At 41.8% G+C, this 12,469-nt stretch overlaps 19 non-coding genes and 10 pseudogenes across 19 annotated transcripts; all 29 read right to left on the bottom strand.

Annotated features, from left to right (window-relative positions):
- Nucleotides 1–109, bottom strand: LOC142475713 (5S ribosomal RNA; annotated as a pseudogene; the record flags this gene model as incomplete).
- Nucleotides 110–395: 286 nt separating this feature from the next.
- On the bottom strand, nt 396–514 carry LOC142475696 (5S ribosomal RNA). The gene has a single exon (XR_012791088.1). It is a non-coding gene; the product is annotated as a 5S ribosomal RNA (ribosomal RNA).
- A 286-nt stretch (nt 515–800) lies between these two features.
- LOC142475695 (5S ribosomal RNA) lies at nt 801–919 on the bottom strand. The gene has a single exon (XR_012791087.1). It is a non-coding gene; the product is annotated as a 5S ribosomal RNA (ribosomal RNA).
- Nucleotides 920–1,205: 286 nt separating this feature from the next.
- Nucleotides 1,206–1,324, bottom strand: LOC142475704 (5S ribosomal RNA). Its single transcript, XR_012791096.1, has one exon. It is a non-coding gene; the product is annotated as a 5S ribosomal RNA (ribosomal RNA).
- A 286-nt stretch (nt 1,325–1,610) lies between these two features.
- LOC142475694 (5S ribosomal RNA) lies at nt 1,611–1,729 on the bottom strand. Its single transcript, XR_012791086.1, has one exon. It is a non-coding gene; the product is annotated as a 5S ribosomal RNA (ribosomal RNA).
- A 286-nt stretch (nt 1,730–2,015) lies between these two features.
- On the bottom strand, nt 2,016–2,134 carry LOC142475703 (5S ribosomal RNA). The gene has a single exon (XR_012791095.1). It is a non-coding gene; the product is annotated as a 5S ribosomal RNA (ribosomal RNA).
- A 286-nt stretch (nt 2,135–2,420) lies between these two features.
- Nucleotides 2,421–2,539, bottom strand: LOC142475718 (5S ribosomal RNA). Its single transcript, XR_012791100.1, has one exon. It is a non-coding gene; the product is annotated as a 5S ribosomal RNA (ribosomal RNA).
- A 286-nt stretch (nt 2,540–2,825) lies between these two features.
- Nucleotides 2,826–2,944, bottom strand: LOC142475711 (5S ribosomal RNA; annotated as a pseudogene).
- A 285-nt stretch (nt 2,945–3,229) lies between these two features.
- On the bottom strand, nt 3,230–3,348 carry LOC142475716 (5S ribosomal RNA; annotated as a pseudogene).
- A 286-nt stretch (nt 3,349–3,634) lies between these two features.
- Nucleotides 3,635–3,753, bottom strand: LOC142475717 (5S ribosomal RNA). The gene has a single exon (XR_012791099.1). It is a non-coding gene; the product is annotated as a 5S ribosomal RNA (ribosomal RNA).
- Nucleotides 3,754–4,039: 286 nt separating this feature from the next.
- LOC142475709 (5S ribosomal RNA) lies at nt 4,040–4,158 on the bottom strand (annotated as a pseudogene).
- A 286-nt stretch (nt 4,159–4,444) lies between these two features.
- On the bottom strand, nt 4,445–4,563 carry LOC142475693 (5S ribosomal RNA). Its single transcript, XR_012791085.1, has one exon. It is a non-coding gene; the product is annotated as a 5S ribosomal RNA (ribosomal RNA).
- A 286-nt stretch (nt 4,564–4,849) lies between these two features.
- On the bottom strand, nt 4,850–4,968 carry LOC142475697 (5S ribosomal RNA). Its single transcript, XR_012791089.1, has one exon. It is a non-coding gene; the product is annotated as a 5S ribosomal RNA (ribosomal RNA).
- A 285-nt stretch (nt 4,969–5,253) lies between these two features.
- LOC142475707 (5S ribosomal RNA) lies at nt 5,254–5,372 on the bottom strand (annotated as a pseudogene).
- Nucleotides 5,373–5,658: 286 nt separating this feature from the next.
- On the bottom strand, nt 5,659–5,777 carry LOC142475699 (5S ribosomal RNA). The gene has a single exon (XR_012791091.1). It is a non-coding gene; the product is annotated as a 5S ribosomal RNA (ribosomal RNA).
- Nucleotides 5,778–6,063: 286 nt separating this feature from the next.
- Nucleotides 6,064–6,182, bottom strand: LOC142475692 (5S ribosomal RNA). The gene has a single exon (XR_012791084.1). It is a non-coding gene; the product is annotated as a 5S ribosomal RNA (ribosomal RNA).
- Nucleotides 6,183–6,468: 286 nt separating this feature from the next.
- On the bottom strand, nt 6,469–6,587 carry LOC142475702 (5S ribosomal RNA). The gene has a single exon (XR_012791094.1). It is a non-coding gene; the product is annotated as a 5S ribosomal RNA (ribosomal RNA).
- A 286-nt stretch (nt 6,588–6,873) lies between these two features.
- LOC142475712 (5S ribosomal RNA) lies at nt 6,874–6,992 on the bottom strand. Its single transcript, XR_012791098.1, has one exon. It is a non-coding gene; the product is annotated as a 5S ribosomal RNA (ribosomal RNA).
- Nucleotides 6,993–7,277: 285 nt separating this feature from the next.
- On the bottom strand, nt 7,278–7,396 carry LOC142475706 (5S ribosomal RNA; annotated as a pseudogene).
- A 286-nt stretch (nt 7,397–7,682) lies between these two features.
- On the bottom strand, nt 7,683–7,801 carry LOC142475698 (5S ribosomal RNA). Its single transcript, XR_012791090.1, has one exon. It is a non-coding gene; the product is annotated as a 5S ribosomal RNA (ribosomal RNA).
- A 286-nt stretch (nt 7,802–8,087) lies between these two features.
- LOC142475691 (5S ribosomal RNA) lies at nt 8,088–8,206 on the bottom strand. Its single transcript, XR_012791083.1, has one exon. It is a non-coding gene; the product is annotated as a 5S ribosomal RNA (ribosomal RNA).
- Nucleotides 8,207–8,492: 286 nt separating this feature from the next.
- On the bottom strand, nt 8,493–8,611 carry LOC142475700 (5S ribosomal RNA). Its single transcript, XR_012791092.1, has one exon. It is a non-coding gene; the product is annotated as a 5S ribosomal RNA (ribosomal RNA).
- A 286-nt stretch (nt 8,612–8,897) lies between these two features.
- On the bottom strand, nt 8,898–9,016 carry LOC142475701 (5S ribosomal RNA). Its single transcript, XR_012791093.1, has one exon. It is a non-coding gene; the product is annotated as a 5S ribosomal RNA (ribosomal RNA).
- A 286-nt stretch (nt 9,017–9,302) lies between these two features.
- Nucleotides 9,303–9,421, bottom strand: LOC142475710 (5S ribosomal RNA; annotated as a pseudogene).
- Nucleotides 9,422–9,706: 285 nt separating this feature from the next.
- Nucleotides 9,707–9,825, bottom strand: LOC142475715 (5S ribosomal RNA; annotated as a pseudogene).
- A 286-nt stretch (nt 9,826–10,111) lies between these two features.
- On the bottom strand, nt 10,112–10,230 carry LOC142475690 (5S ribosomal RNA). The gene has a single exon (XR_012791082.1). It is a non-coding gene; the product is annotated as a 5S ribosomal RNA (ribosomal RNA).
- A 286-nt stretch (nt 10,231–10,516) lies between these two features.
- On the bottom strand, nt 10,517–10,635 carry LOC142475708 (5S ribosomal RNA; annotated as a pseudogene).
- A 286-nt stretch (nt 10,636–10,921) lies between these two features.
- On the bottom strand, nt 10,922–11,041 carry LOC142475714 (5S ribosomal RNA; annotated as a pseudogene).
- Nucleotides 11,042–11,327: 286 nt separating this feature from the next.
- LOC142475705 (5S ribosomal RNA) lies at nt 11,328–11,446 on the bottom strand. Its single transcript, XR_012791097.1, has one exon. It is a non-coding gene; the product is annotated as a 5S ribosomal RNA (ribosomal RNA).
- Between the last annotated feature and the right edge of the window lie 1,023 nt (nt 11,447–12,469).

Here is a 12,469-nt window from a genome sequence, read left to right as displayed (position 1 = left end):
ACCTGGTATTCCCAGGTAGTCTCCCAACCCAGTACTAATCAAGCCTCACCCTGCTTAGCTTCCGAGATCTGACGGGATCGGGCGCTTTCAAGGTAGTATGGCCGTAGGTGGAGATTGCTGTCTCATGATATCCTCTCATTCTTAAATCCATGAGCCTATATCTTGCTCCATGCATACACAGAGACTGAGAAAATGACAGGTGCACTCAAATGTACTATAGACGGAATTCTTGATGTCAGAATTCTATTTTGGAAGGTTGCATTGTGTTGAACTTTCAGAGGAAAAAACGATATATTTCTTTGCCACTGCGGGAAAAAAGTAGCAAGAAATGAAACATTTTCATTTGCTGCAAGGAATGCCATGTATATTTTCATTAGGGAAGCGAAAAATAAAAACACCCACAGCACCTGGTATTCCCAGGCAGTCTCCCAACCCAGTACTAATCAAGCCTCACCCTGCTTAGCTTCCGAGATCTGACGGGATCGGGCGCTTTCAAGGTAGTATGGCCGTAGGTGGAGATTGCTGTCTCATGATATCCTCTCATTCTTAAATCCATGAGCCTATATCTTGCTCCATGCATACACAGAGACTGAGAAAATGACAGGTGCACTCAAATGTACTATAGACGGAATTCTTGATGTCAGAATTCTATTTTGGAAGGTTGCATTGTGTTGAACTTTCAGAGGAAAAAACGATATATTTCTTTGCCACTGCGGGAAAAAAGTAGTAAAAAATGAAACATTTTCATTTGCTGCAAGGAATGCCATGTATATTTTCATTAGGGAAGCGAAAAATAAAAACACCCACAGCACCTGGTATTCCCAGGCAGTCTCCCAACCCAGTACTAATCAAGCCTCACCCTGCTTAGCTTCCGAGATCTGACGGGATCGGGCGCTTTCAAGGTAGTATGGCCGTAGGTGGAGATTGCTGTCTCATGATATCCTCTCATTCTTAAATCCATGAGCCTATATCTTGCTCCATGCATACACAGAGACTGAGAAAATGACAGGTGCACTCAAATGTACTATAGACGGAATTCTTGATGTCAGAATTCTATTTTGGAAGGTTGCATTGTGTTGAACTTTCTGAGGAAAAAACGATATATTTCTTTGCCACTGCGGGAAAAAAGTAGTAAAAAATGAAACATTTTCATTTGCTGCAAGGAATGCCATGTATATTTTCATTAGGGAAGCGAAAAATAAAAACACCCACAGCACCTGGTATTCCCAGGCAGTCTCCCAACACAGTACTAATCAAGCCTCACCCTGCTTAGCTTCCGAGATCTGACGGGATCGGGCGCTTTCAAGGTAGTATGTCCGTAGGTGGAGATTCCTGTCTCATGATATCCTCTCATTCTTAAATCCATGAGCCTATATCTTGCTCCATGCATACACAGAGACTGAGAAAATGACAGGTGTACTCAAATGTACTATAGACGGAATTCTTGATGTCAGAATTCTATTTTGGAAGGTTGCATTGTGTTGAACTTTCAGAGGAAAAAACGATATATTTCTTTGCCACTGCGGGAAAAAAGTAGTATAAAATGAAACATTTTCATTTGCTGCAAGGAATGCCATTTATATTTTCATTAGGGAAGCGAAAAATAAAAACACCCACAGCACCTGGTATTCCCAGGCAGTCTCCCAACCCAGTACTAATCAAGCCTCACCCTGCTTAGCTTCCGAGATCTGACGGGATCGGGCGCTTTCAAGGTAGTATGGCCGTAGGTGGAGATTGCTGTCTCATGATATCCTCTCATTCTTAAATCCATGAGCCTATATCTTGCTCCATGCATACACAGAGACTGAGAAAATGACAGGTGCACTCAAATGTACTATAGACGGAATTCTTGATGTCAGAATTCTATTTTGGAAAGTTGCATTGTGTTGAACTTTCAGAGGAAAAAACGATATATTTCTTTGCCACTGCGGGAAAAAAGTAGTAAAAAATGAAACATTTTCATTTGCTGCAAGGAATGCCATGTATATTTTCATTAGGGAAGCGAAAAATAAAAACACCCACAGCACCTGGTATTCCCAGGCAGTCTCCCAACCCAGTACTAATCAAGCCTCACCCTGCTTAGCTTCCGAGATCTGACGGGATCAGGCGCTTTCAAGGTAGTATGGCCGTAGGTGGAGATTGCTGTCTCATGATATCCTCTCATTCTTAAATCCATGAGCCTATATCTTGCTCCATGCATACACAGAGACTGAGAAAATGACAGGTGCACTCAAATGTACTATAGACGGAATTCTTGATGTCAGAATTCTATTTTGGAAGGTTGCATTGTGTTGAACTTTCAGAGGAAAAAACGATATATTTCTTTGCCACTGCGGGAAAAAAGTAGCAAGAAATGAAACATTTTCATTTGCTGCGAGGAATGCCATGTATATTTTCATTAGGGAAGCGAAAAATAAAAACACCTACAGCACCTGGTATTCCCAGGCAGTCTCCCAACCCAGTACTAATCAAGCCTCACCCTGCTTAGCTTCCGAGATCTGACGGGATCGGGCGCTTTCAAGGTAGTATGGCCGTAGGTGGAGATTGCTGTCTCCTGATATCCTCTCATTCTTAAATCCATGAGCCTATATCTTGCTCCATGCATACACAGAGACTGAGAAAATGACAGGTGCACTCAAATGTACTATAGACGGAATTCTTGATGTCAGAATTCTATTTTGGAAGGTTGCATTGTGTTGAACTTTCTGAGGAAAAAACGATATATTTCTTTGCCACTGCGGGAAAAAAGTAGTAAAAAATGAAACATTTTCATTTGCTGCAAGGAATGCCATGTATATTTTCATTAGGGAAGCGAAAAATAAAAACACCCACAGCACCTGGTATTCCCAGGCAGTCTCCCAACCCAGTACTAATCAATCCTCACCCTACTTAGCTTCCGAGATCTGACAGGATCAGGCGCTTTCAAGGTAGTATGGCCGTAGGTGGAGATTGCTCTCTCATGATATCCTCTCATTCTTAAATCCATGAGCCTATATCTTGCTCCATGCATACACAGAGACTGAAAAAATGACAGGTGCACTCAAATGTACTATAGACGGAATTCTTGATGTCAGAATTCTATTTTGGAAGGTTGCATTGTGTTGAACTTTCTGAGGAAAAAACGATATATTTCTTTGCCACTGCGGGAAAAAAATAGTAAAAATGAAACATTTTCATTTGCTGCAAGGAATGCCATGTATATTTTCATTAGGGAAGCGAAAAATAAAAACACCCACAGTACCTGGTATTCCCAGGCAGACTCCCAACCCAGAACTAATCAAGCCTCAACCTGCTTATCTTCCAAGATCTGACGGGATCGGGCGCTTTCAAGGTAGTATGGCCGTAGGTGGAGATTGCTGTCTCATGATATCCTCTCATTCTTAAATCCATGAGCCTATATCTTGCTCCATGCATACACAGAGACTGAGAAAATGATAGGTGCACTCAAATGTACTATAGACGGAATTCTTGATGTCAGAATTCTATTTTGGAAGGTTGCATTGTGTTGAACTTTCTGAGGAAAAAACGATATATTTCTTTGCCACTGCGGGAAAAAAGTAGCAAGAAATGAAACATTTTCATTTGCTGCGAGGAATGCCATGTATATTTTCATTAGGGAAGCGAAAAATAAAAACACCTACAGCACCTGGTATTCCCAGGCAGTCTCCCAACCCAGTACTAATCAAGCCTCACCCTGCTTAGCTTCCGAGATCTGACGGGATCGGGCGCTTTCAAGGTAGTATGGCCGTAGGTGGAGATTGCTGTCTCCTGATATCCTCTCATTCTTAAATCCATGAGCCTATATCTTGCTCCATGCATACACAGAGACTGAGAAAATGACAGGTGCACTCAAATGTACTATAGACGGAATTCTTGATGTCAGAATTCTATTTTGGAAGGTTGCATTGTGTTGAACTTTCTGAGGAAAAAACGATATATTTCTTTGCCACTGCGGGAAAAAAGTAGTAAAAAATGAAACATTTTCATTTGCTGCAAGGAATGCCATGTATATTTTCATTAGGGAAGCGAAAAATAAAAACACCCACAGCACCTGGTATTCCCAGGCAGTCTCCCAACCCAGTACTAATCAATCCTCACCCTACTTAGCTTCCGAGATCTGACAGGATCAGGTGCTTTCAAGGTAGTATGGCCGTAGGTGGAGATTGCTGTCTCATGATATCCTCTCATTCTTAAATCCATGAGCCTATATCTTGCTCCATGCATACACAGAGACTGAAAAAATGACAGGTGCACTCAAATGTACTATAGACGGAATTCTTGATGTCAGAATTCTATTTTGGAAGGTTGCATTGTGTTGAACTTTCAGAGGAAAAAACGATATATTTCTTTGCCACTGCGGGAAAAAAGTAGTAAAAAATGAAACATTTTCATTTGCTGCAAGGAATGCCATGTATATTTTCATTAGGGAAGCGAAAAATAAAAACACCCACAGCACCTGGTATTCCCAGGCAGTCTCCCAACCCAGTACTAATCAAGCCTCACCCTGCTTAGCTTCCGAGATCTGACGGGATCGGGCGCTTTCAAGGTAGTATGGCCGTAGGTGGAGATTGCTGTCTCATGATATCCTCTCATTCTTAAATCCATGAGCCTATATCTTGCTCCATGCATACACAGAGACTGAGAAAATGACAGGTGCACTCAAATGTACTATAGACGGAATTCTTGATGTCAGAATTCTATTTTGGAAGGTTGCATTGTGTTGAACTTTCAGAGGAAAAAACGATATATTTCTTTGCCACTGCGGGAAAAAAGTAGCAAGAAATGAAACATTTTCATTTGCTGCAAGGAATGCCATGTATATTTTCATTAGGGAAGCGAAAAATAAAAACACCCACAGCACCTGGTATTCCCAGGCAGTCTCCCAACCCAGTACTAATCAAGCCTCACCCTGCTTAGCTTCCGAGATCTGACGGGATCGGGGGCTTTCAAGGTAGTATGGCCGTAGGTGGCGATTGCTGTCTCATGATATCCTCTCATTCTTAAATCCATGAGCCTATATCTTGCTCCATGCATACACAGAGACTGAGAAAATGACAGGTGCACTCAAATGTACTATAGACGGAATTCTTGATGTCAGAATTCTATTTTGGAAGGTTGCATTGTGTTGAACTTTCTGAGGAAAAAACGATATATTTCTTTGCCACTGCGGGAAAAAAGTAGTAAAAAATGAAACATTTTCATTTGCTGCAAGGAATGCATGTATATTTTCATTAGGGAAGCGAAAAATAAAAACACCCACAGCACCTGGTATTCCCAGGCAGTCTCCCAACCCAGTACTAATCAAGCCTCACCCTGCTTAGCTTCCGAGATCTGACGGGATCTGGCGCTTTCAAGGTAATATGTCCGTAGGTGGAGATTGCTGTCTCATGATATCCTCTCATTCTTAAATCCATGAGCCTATATCTTGCTCCATGCATACACAGAGACTGAGAAAATGACAGGTGCACTCAAATGTACTATAGACGGAATTCTTGATGTCAGAATTCTATTTTGGAAAGTTGCATTGTGTTGAACTTTCAGAGGAAAAAACGATATATTTCTTTGCCACTGCGGGAAAAAAGTAGTAACAAATGAAACATTTTCATTTGCTGCAAGGAATGCCATGTATATTTTCATTAGGGAAGCGAAAAATAAAAACACCCACAGCACCTGTTATTCCCAGGCAGTCTCCCAACCCAGTACTAATCAAGCCTCACCCTGCTTAGCTTCCGAGATCTGACGGGATCGGGCGCTTTCAAGGTAGTATGGCCGTAGGTGGAGATTGCTGTCTCATGATATCCTCTCATTCTTAAATCCATGAGCCTATATCTTGCTCCATGCATACACAGAGACTGAGAAAATGACCGGTGCACTCAAATGTACTATAGACGGAATTCTTGATGTCAGAATTCTATTTTGGAAGGTTGCATTGTGTTGAACTTTCAGAGGAAAAAACGATATATTTCTTTGCCACTGCGGGAAAAAAGTAGTATAAAATGAAACATTTTCATTTGCTGCAAGGAATGCCATTTATATTTTCATTAGGGAAGCGAAAAATAAAAACACCCACAGCACCTGGTATTCCCAGGCAGTCTCCCAACCCAGTACTAATCAAGCCTCACCCTGCTTAGCTTCCGAGATCTGACGGGATCGGGCGCTTTCAAGGTAGTATGGCCGTAGGTGGAGATTGCTGTCTCATGATATCCTCTCATTCTTAAATCCATGAGCCTATATCTTGCTCCATGCATACACAGAGACTGAGAAAATGACAGGTGCACTCAAATGTACTATAGACGGAATTCTTGATGTCAGAATTCTATTTTGGAAAGTTGCATTGTGTTGAACTTTCAGAGGAAAAAACGATATATTTCTTTGCCACTGCGGGAAAAAAGTAGTAAAAAATGAAACATTTTCATTTGCTGCAAGGAATGCCATGTATATTTTCATTAGGGAAGCGAAAAATAAAAACACCCACAGCACCTGGTATTCCCAGGCAGTCTCCCAACCCAGTACTAATCAAGCCTCACCCTGCTTAGCTTCCGAGATCTGACGGGATCAGGCGCTTTCAAGGTAGTATGGCCGTAGGTGGAGATTGCTGTCTCATGATATCCTCTCATTCTTAAATCCATGAGCCTATATCTTGCTCCATGCATACACAGAGACTGAGAAAATGACAGGTGCACTCAAATGTACTATAGACGGAATTCTTGATGTCAGAATTCTATTTTGGAAGGTTGCATTGTGTTGAACTTTCAGAGGAAAAAACGATATATTTCTTTGCCACTGCGGGAAAAAAGTAGCAAGAAATGAAACATTTTCATTTGCTGCGAGGAATGCCATGTATATTTTCATTAGGGAAGCGAAAAATAAAAACACCTACAGCACCTGGTATTCCCAGGCAGTCTCCCAACCCAGTACTAATCAAGCCTCACCCTGCTTAGCTTCCGAGATCTGACGGGATCGGGCGCTTTCAAGGTAGTATGGCCGTAGGTGGAGATTGCTGTCTCCTGATATCCTCTCATTCTTAAATCCATGAGCCTATATCTTGCTCCATGCATACACAGAGACTGAGAAAATGACAGGTGCACTCAAATGTACTATAGACGGAATTCTTGATGTCAGAATTCTATTTTGGAAGGTTGCATTGTGTTGAACTTTCTGAGGAAAAAACGATATATTTCTTTGCCACTGCGGGAAAAAAGTAGTAAAAAATGAAACATTTTCATTTGCTGCAAGGAATGCATGTATATTTTCATTAGGGAAGCGAAAAATAAAAACACCCACAGCACCTGGTATTCCCAGGCAGTCTCCCAACCCAGTACTAATCAAGCCTCACCCTGCTTAGCTTCCGAGATCTGACGGGATCTGGCGCTTTCAAGGTAATATGTCCGTAGGTGGAGATTGCTGTCTCATGATATCCTCTCATTCTTAAATCCATGAGCCTATATCTTGCTCCATGCATACACAGAGACTGAGAAAATGACAGGTGCACTCAAATGTACTATAGACGGAATTCTTGATGTCAGAATTCTATTTTGGAAAGTTGCATTGTGTTGAACTTTCAGAGGAAAAAACGATATATTTCTTTGCCACTGCGGGAAAAAAGTAGTAACAAATGAAACATTTTCATTTGCTGCAAGGAATGCCATGTATATTTTCATTAGGGAAGCGAAAAATAAAAACACCCACAGCACCTGTTATTCCCAGGCAGTCTCCCAACCCAGTACTAATCAAGCCTCACCCTGCTTAGCTTCCGAGATCTGACGGGATCGGGCGCTTTCAAGGTAGTATGGCCGTAGGTGGAGATTGCTGTCTCATGATATCCTCTCATTCTTAAATCCATGAGCCTATATCTTGCTCCATGCATACACAGAGACTGAGAAAATGACCGGTGCACTCAAATGTACTATAGACGGAATTCTTGATGTCAGAATTCTATTTTGGAAGGTTGCATTGTGTTGAACTTTCAGAGGAAAAAACGATATATTTCTTTGCCACTGCGGGAAAAAAGTAGTATAAAATGAAACATTTTCATTTGCTGCAAGGAATGCCATTTATATTTTCATTAGGGAAGCGAAAAATAAAAACACCCACAGCACCTGGTATTCCCAGGCAGTCTCCCAACCCAGTACTAATCAAGCCTCACCCTGCTTAGCTTCCGAGATCTGACGGGATCGGGCGCTTTCAAGGTAGTATGGCCGTAGGTGGAGATTGCTGTCTCATGATATCCTCTCATTCTTAAATCCATGAGCCTATATCTTGCTCCATGCATACACAGAGACTGAGAAAATGACAGGTGCACTCAAATGTACTATAGACGGAATTCTTGATGTCAGAATTCTATTTTGGAAAGTTGCATTGTGTTGAACTTTCAGAGGAAAAAACGATATATTTCTTTGCCACTGCGGGAAAAAAGTAGTAAAAAATGAAACATTTTCATTTGCTGCAAGGAATGCCATGTATATTTTCATTAGGGAAGCGAAAAATAAAAACACCCACAGCACCTGGTATTCCCAGGCAGTCTCCCAACCCAGTACTAATCAAGCCTCACCCTGCTTAGCTTCCGAGATCTGACGGGATCAGGCGCTTTCAAGGTAGTATGGCCGTAGGTGGAGATTGCTGTCTCATGATATCCTCTCATTCTTAAATCCATGAGCCTATATCTTGCTCCATGCATACACAGAGACTGAGAAAATGACAGGTGCACTCAAATGTACTATAGACGGAATTCTTGATGTCAGAATTCTATTTTGGAAGGTTGCATTGTGTTGAACTTTCAGAGGAAAAAACGATATATTTCTTTGCCACTGCGGGAAAAAAGTAGCAAGAAATGAAACATTTTCATTTGCTGCGAGGAATGCCATGTATATTTTCATTAGGGAAGCGAAAAATAAAAACACCTACAGCACCTGGTATTCCCAGGCAGTCTCCCAACCCAGTACTAATCAAGCCTCACCCTGCTTAGCTTCCGAGATCTGACGGGATCGGGCGCTTTCAAGGTAGTATGGCCGTAGGTGGAGATTGCTGTCTCCTGATATCCTCTCATTCTTAAATCCATGAGCCTATATCTTGCTCCATGCATACACAGAGACTGAGAAAATGACAGGTGCACTCAAATGTACTATAGACGGAATTCTTGATGTCAGAATTCTATTTTGGAAGGTTGCATTGTGTTGAACTTTCTGAGGAAAAAACGATATATTTCTTTGCCACTGCGGGAAAAAAGTAGTAAAAAATGAAACATTTTCATTTGCTGCAAGGAATGCCATGTATATTTTCATTAGGGAAGCGAAAAATAAAAACACCCACAGCACCTGGTATTCCCAGGCAGTCTCCCAACCCAGTACTAATCAATCCTCACCCTACTTAGCTTCCGAGATCTGACAGGATCAGGCGCTTTCAAGGTAGTATGGCCGTAGGTGGAGATTGCTCTCTCATGATATCCTCTCATTCTTAAATCCATGAGCCTATATCTTGCTCCATGCATACACAGAGACTGAAAAAATGACAGGTGCACTCAAATGTACTATAGACGGAATTCTTGATGTCAGAATTCTATTTTGGAAGGTTGCATTGTGTTGAACTTTCTGAGGAAAAAACGATATATTTCTTTGCCACTGCGGGAAAAAAATAGTAAAAATGAAACATTTTCATTTGCTGCAAGGAATGCCATGTATATTTTCATTAGGGAAGCGAAAAATAAAAACACCCACAGTACCTGGTATTCCCAGGCAGACTCCCAACCCAGAACTAATCAAGCCTCAACCTGCTTATCTTCCAAGATCTGACGGGATCGGGCGCTTTCAAGGTAGTATGGCCGTAGGTGGAGATTGCTGTCTCATGATATCCTCTCATTCTTAAATCCATGAGCCTATATCTTGCTCCATGCATACACAGAGACTGAGAAAATGACAGGTGCACTCAAATGTACTATAGACGGAATTCTTGATGTCAGAATTCTATTTTGGAAGGTTGCATTGTGTTGAACTTTCTGAGGAAAAAACGATATATTTCTTTGCCACTGCGGGAAAAAAGTAGCAAGAAATGAAACATTTTCATTTGCTGCGAGGAATGCCATGTATATTTTCATTAGGGAAGCGAAAAATAAAAACACCTACAGCACCTGGTATTCCCAGGCAGTCTCCCAACCCAGTACTAATCAAGCCTCACCCTGCTTAGCTTCCGAGATCTGACGGGATCGGGCGCTTTCAAGGTAGTATGGCCGTAGGTGGAGATTGCTGTCTCCTGATATCCTCTCATTCTTAAATCCATGAGCCTATATCTTGCTCCATGCATACACAGAGACTGAGAAAATGACAGGTGCACTCAAATGTACTATAGACGGAATTCTTGATGTCAGAATTCTATTTTGGAAGGTTGCATTGTGTTGAACTTTCTGAGGAAAAAACGATATATTTCTTTGCCACTGCGGGAAAAAAGTAGTAAAAAATGAAACATTTTCATTTGCTGCAAGGAATGCCATGTATATTTTCATTAGGGAAGCGAAAAATAAAAACACCCACAGCACCTGGTATTCCCAGGCAGTCTCCCAACCCAGTACTAATCAATCCTCACCCTACTTAGCTTCCGAGATCTGACAGGATCAGGTGCTTTCAAGGTAGTATGGCCGTAGGTGGAGATTGCTGTCTCATGATATCCTCTCATTCTTAAATCCATGAGCCTATATCTTGCTCCATGCATACACAGAGACTGAAAAAATGACAGGTGCACTCAAATGTACTATAGACGGAATTCTTGATGTCAGAATTCTATTTTGGAAGGTTGCATTGTGTTGAACTTTCAGAGGAAAAAAAGATATATTTCTTTGCCACTGCGGGAAAAAAGTAGCAAGAAATGAAACATTTTCATTTGCTGCGAGGAATGCCATGTATATTTTCATTAGGGAAGCGAAAAATAAAAACACCTACAGCACCTGGAATCCCCAGGCAGTCTCACCAACTCAGTACTAATCAAGCCTCACCCTGCTTAGCTTCCAAGATCTGACGGGATCGGGCGCTTTCAAGGTAGTATGGCCGTAGGTGGAGATTGCTGTCTCATGATATCCTCTCATTCTTAAATCCATGAGCCTATATCTTGCTCCATGCATACACAGAGACTGAGAAAATGACAGGTGCACTCAAATGTACTATAGACGGAATTCTTGATGTCAGAATTCTATTTTGGAAGGTTGCATTGTGTTGAACTTTCTGAGGAAAAAACGATATATTTCTTTGCCACTGCGGGAAAAAAGTAGCAAGAAATGAAACATTTTCATTTGCTGCAAGGAATGCCATGTATATTTTCATTAGGGAAGCGAAAAATAAAAACACCCACAGCACCTGGTATTCCCAGGCAGTCTCCAAACCCAGTACTAATCAAGCCTCACCCTGCTTATCTTCCAAGATCTGACGGGATCGGGCGCTTTCAAGGTAGTATGGCCGTAGGTGGAGATTGCTGTCTCATGATACCCCCCAGTATACGCCCAGAACCATGGACCCGGTAGTTGTGGTTCGGACTGTCTCCAACCAGCCATAATGTTGTGAGAGTGAAATTATGTCTATGTCCAGCTTTGGTACATTAGAAGCAACTCTCAAACTTAACCTAAGCGTTTTTCGAAGCTACTTTTTGGCTAACTTCTTATAGGAAGGTCTAGGAGCTCTGAAAATGAACGTGCGCATCTTTCACTCTTCCCGAGGGACTTAGAATAATTTTGTGATGTTTTTTATTAAAATGGTGTATTAGGGTATATATTTAAATATATTTTATGCACTGTATATGAGCTGGCGATTTCTAAGTCTGTGGTTCCGAGAGGGGGTAACCAGGATCACTAATAAATGTCAAGCCACTTGGCTGCCAGAATGCCCTGCTTCAGCACAGACCAGAAAGGCATTGTGATAAGCGTATCCCCGGTATAGTCAGGGGTTAATGGGAGTCGTCCCCGTCCCCCCAGTATACGCCCAGAACCATGGACCCGGTACTTGTGGTTCGGACTGTCTCCAACCAGCCATAATGTTGTGAGAGTGAAATTATGTCTAAGTCCAGCTTTGGTACATTAGAAGCAACTCTCAAACTTAACCTAAGCGTTTTTCGAAGCTACTTTTTGGCTAACTTCTTATAGGAAGGTCTAGGAGCTCTGAAAATGAACGTGCGCGTCTTTCACTCTTCCCGAGGGACTTGGAATAATTTTGTGATATTTTTTATTAAAATGGTGTTTAAGGGTATATATATAAATATATTTTATGCACTGTATATGAGCTGGCGATTTCTAAGTCTGTGGTTCCGAGAGGGGGTAACCAGGCTCACTAATAAAGGTCAAGCCACTTGGCTGCCAGAATGCCCTGCTTCAGCACAGACCAGAAAGGCATTGTGATAAGCGTATCCCCGGTATAGTCAGGGGTTAATGGGAGTCGTCCCCGTCCCCCCAGTATACGCCCAGAACCATGGACCCGGTACTTGTGGTTCGGACTGT

This window comes from Ascaphus truei, unplaced genomic scaffold, assembly GCF_040206685.1.
Source record: "Ascaphus truei isolate aAscTru1 unplaced genomic scaffold, aAscTru1.hap1 HAP1_SCAFFOLD_1334, whole genome shotgun sequence".
Taxonomy (NCBI): domain Eukaryota; kingdom Metazoa; phylum Chordata; class Amphibia; order Anura; family Ascaphidae; genus Ascaphus; species Ascaphus truei.
The sequence above is the reverse complement of the archived record's forward strand: the minus strand, read 5'-3'. Positions and strand labels throughout refer to the sequence as shown.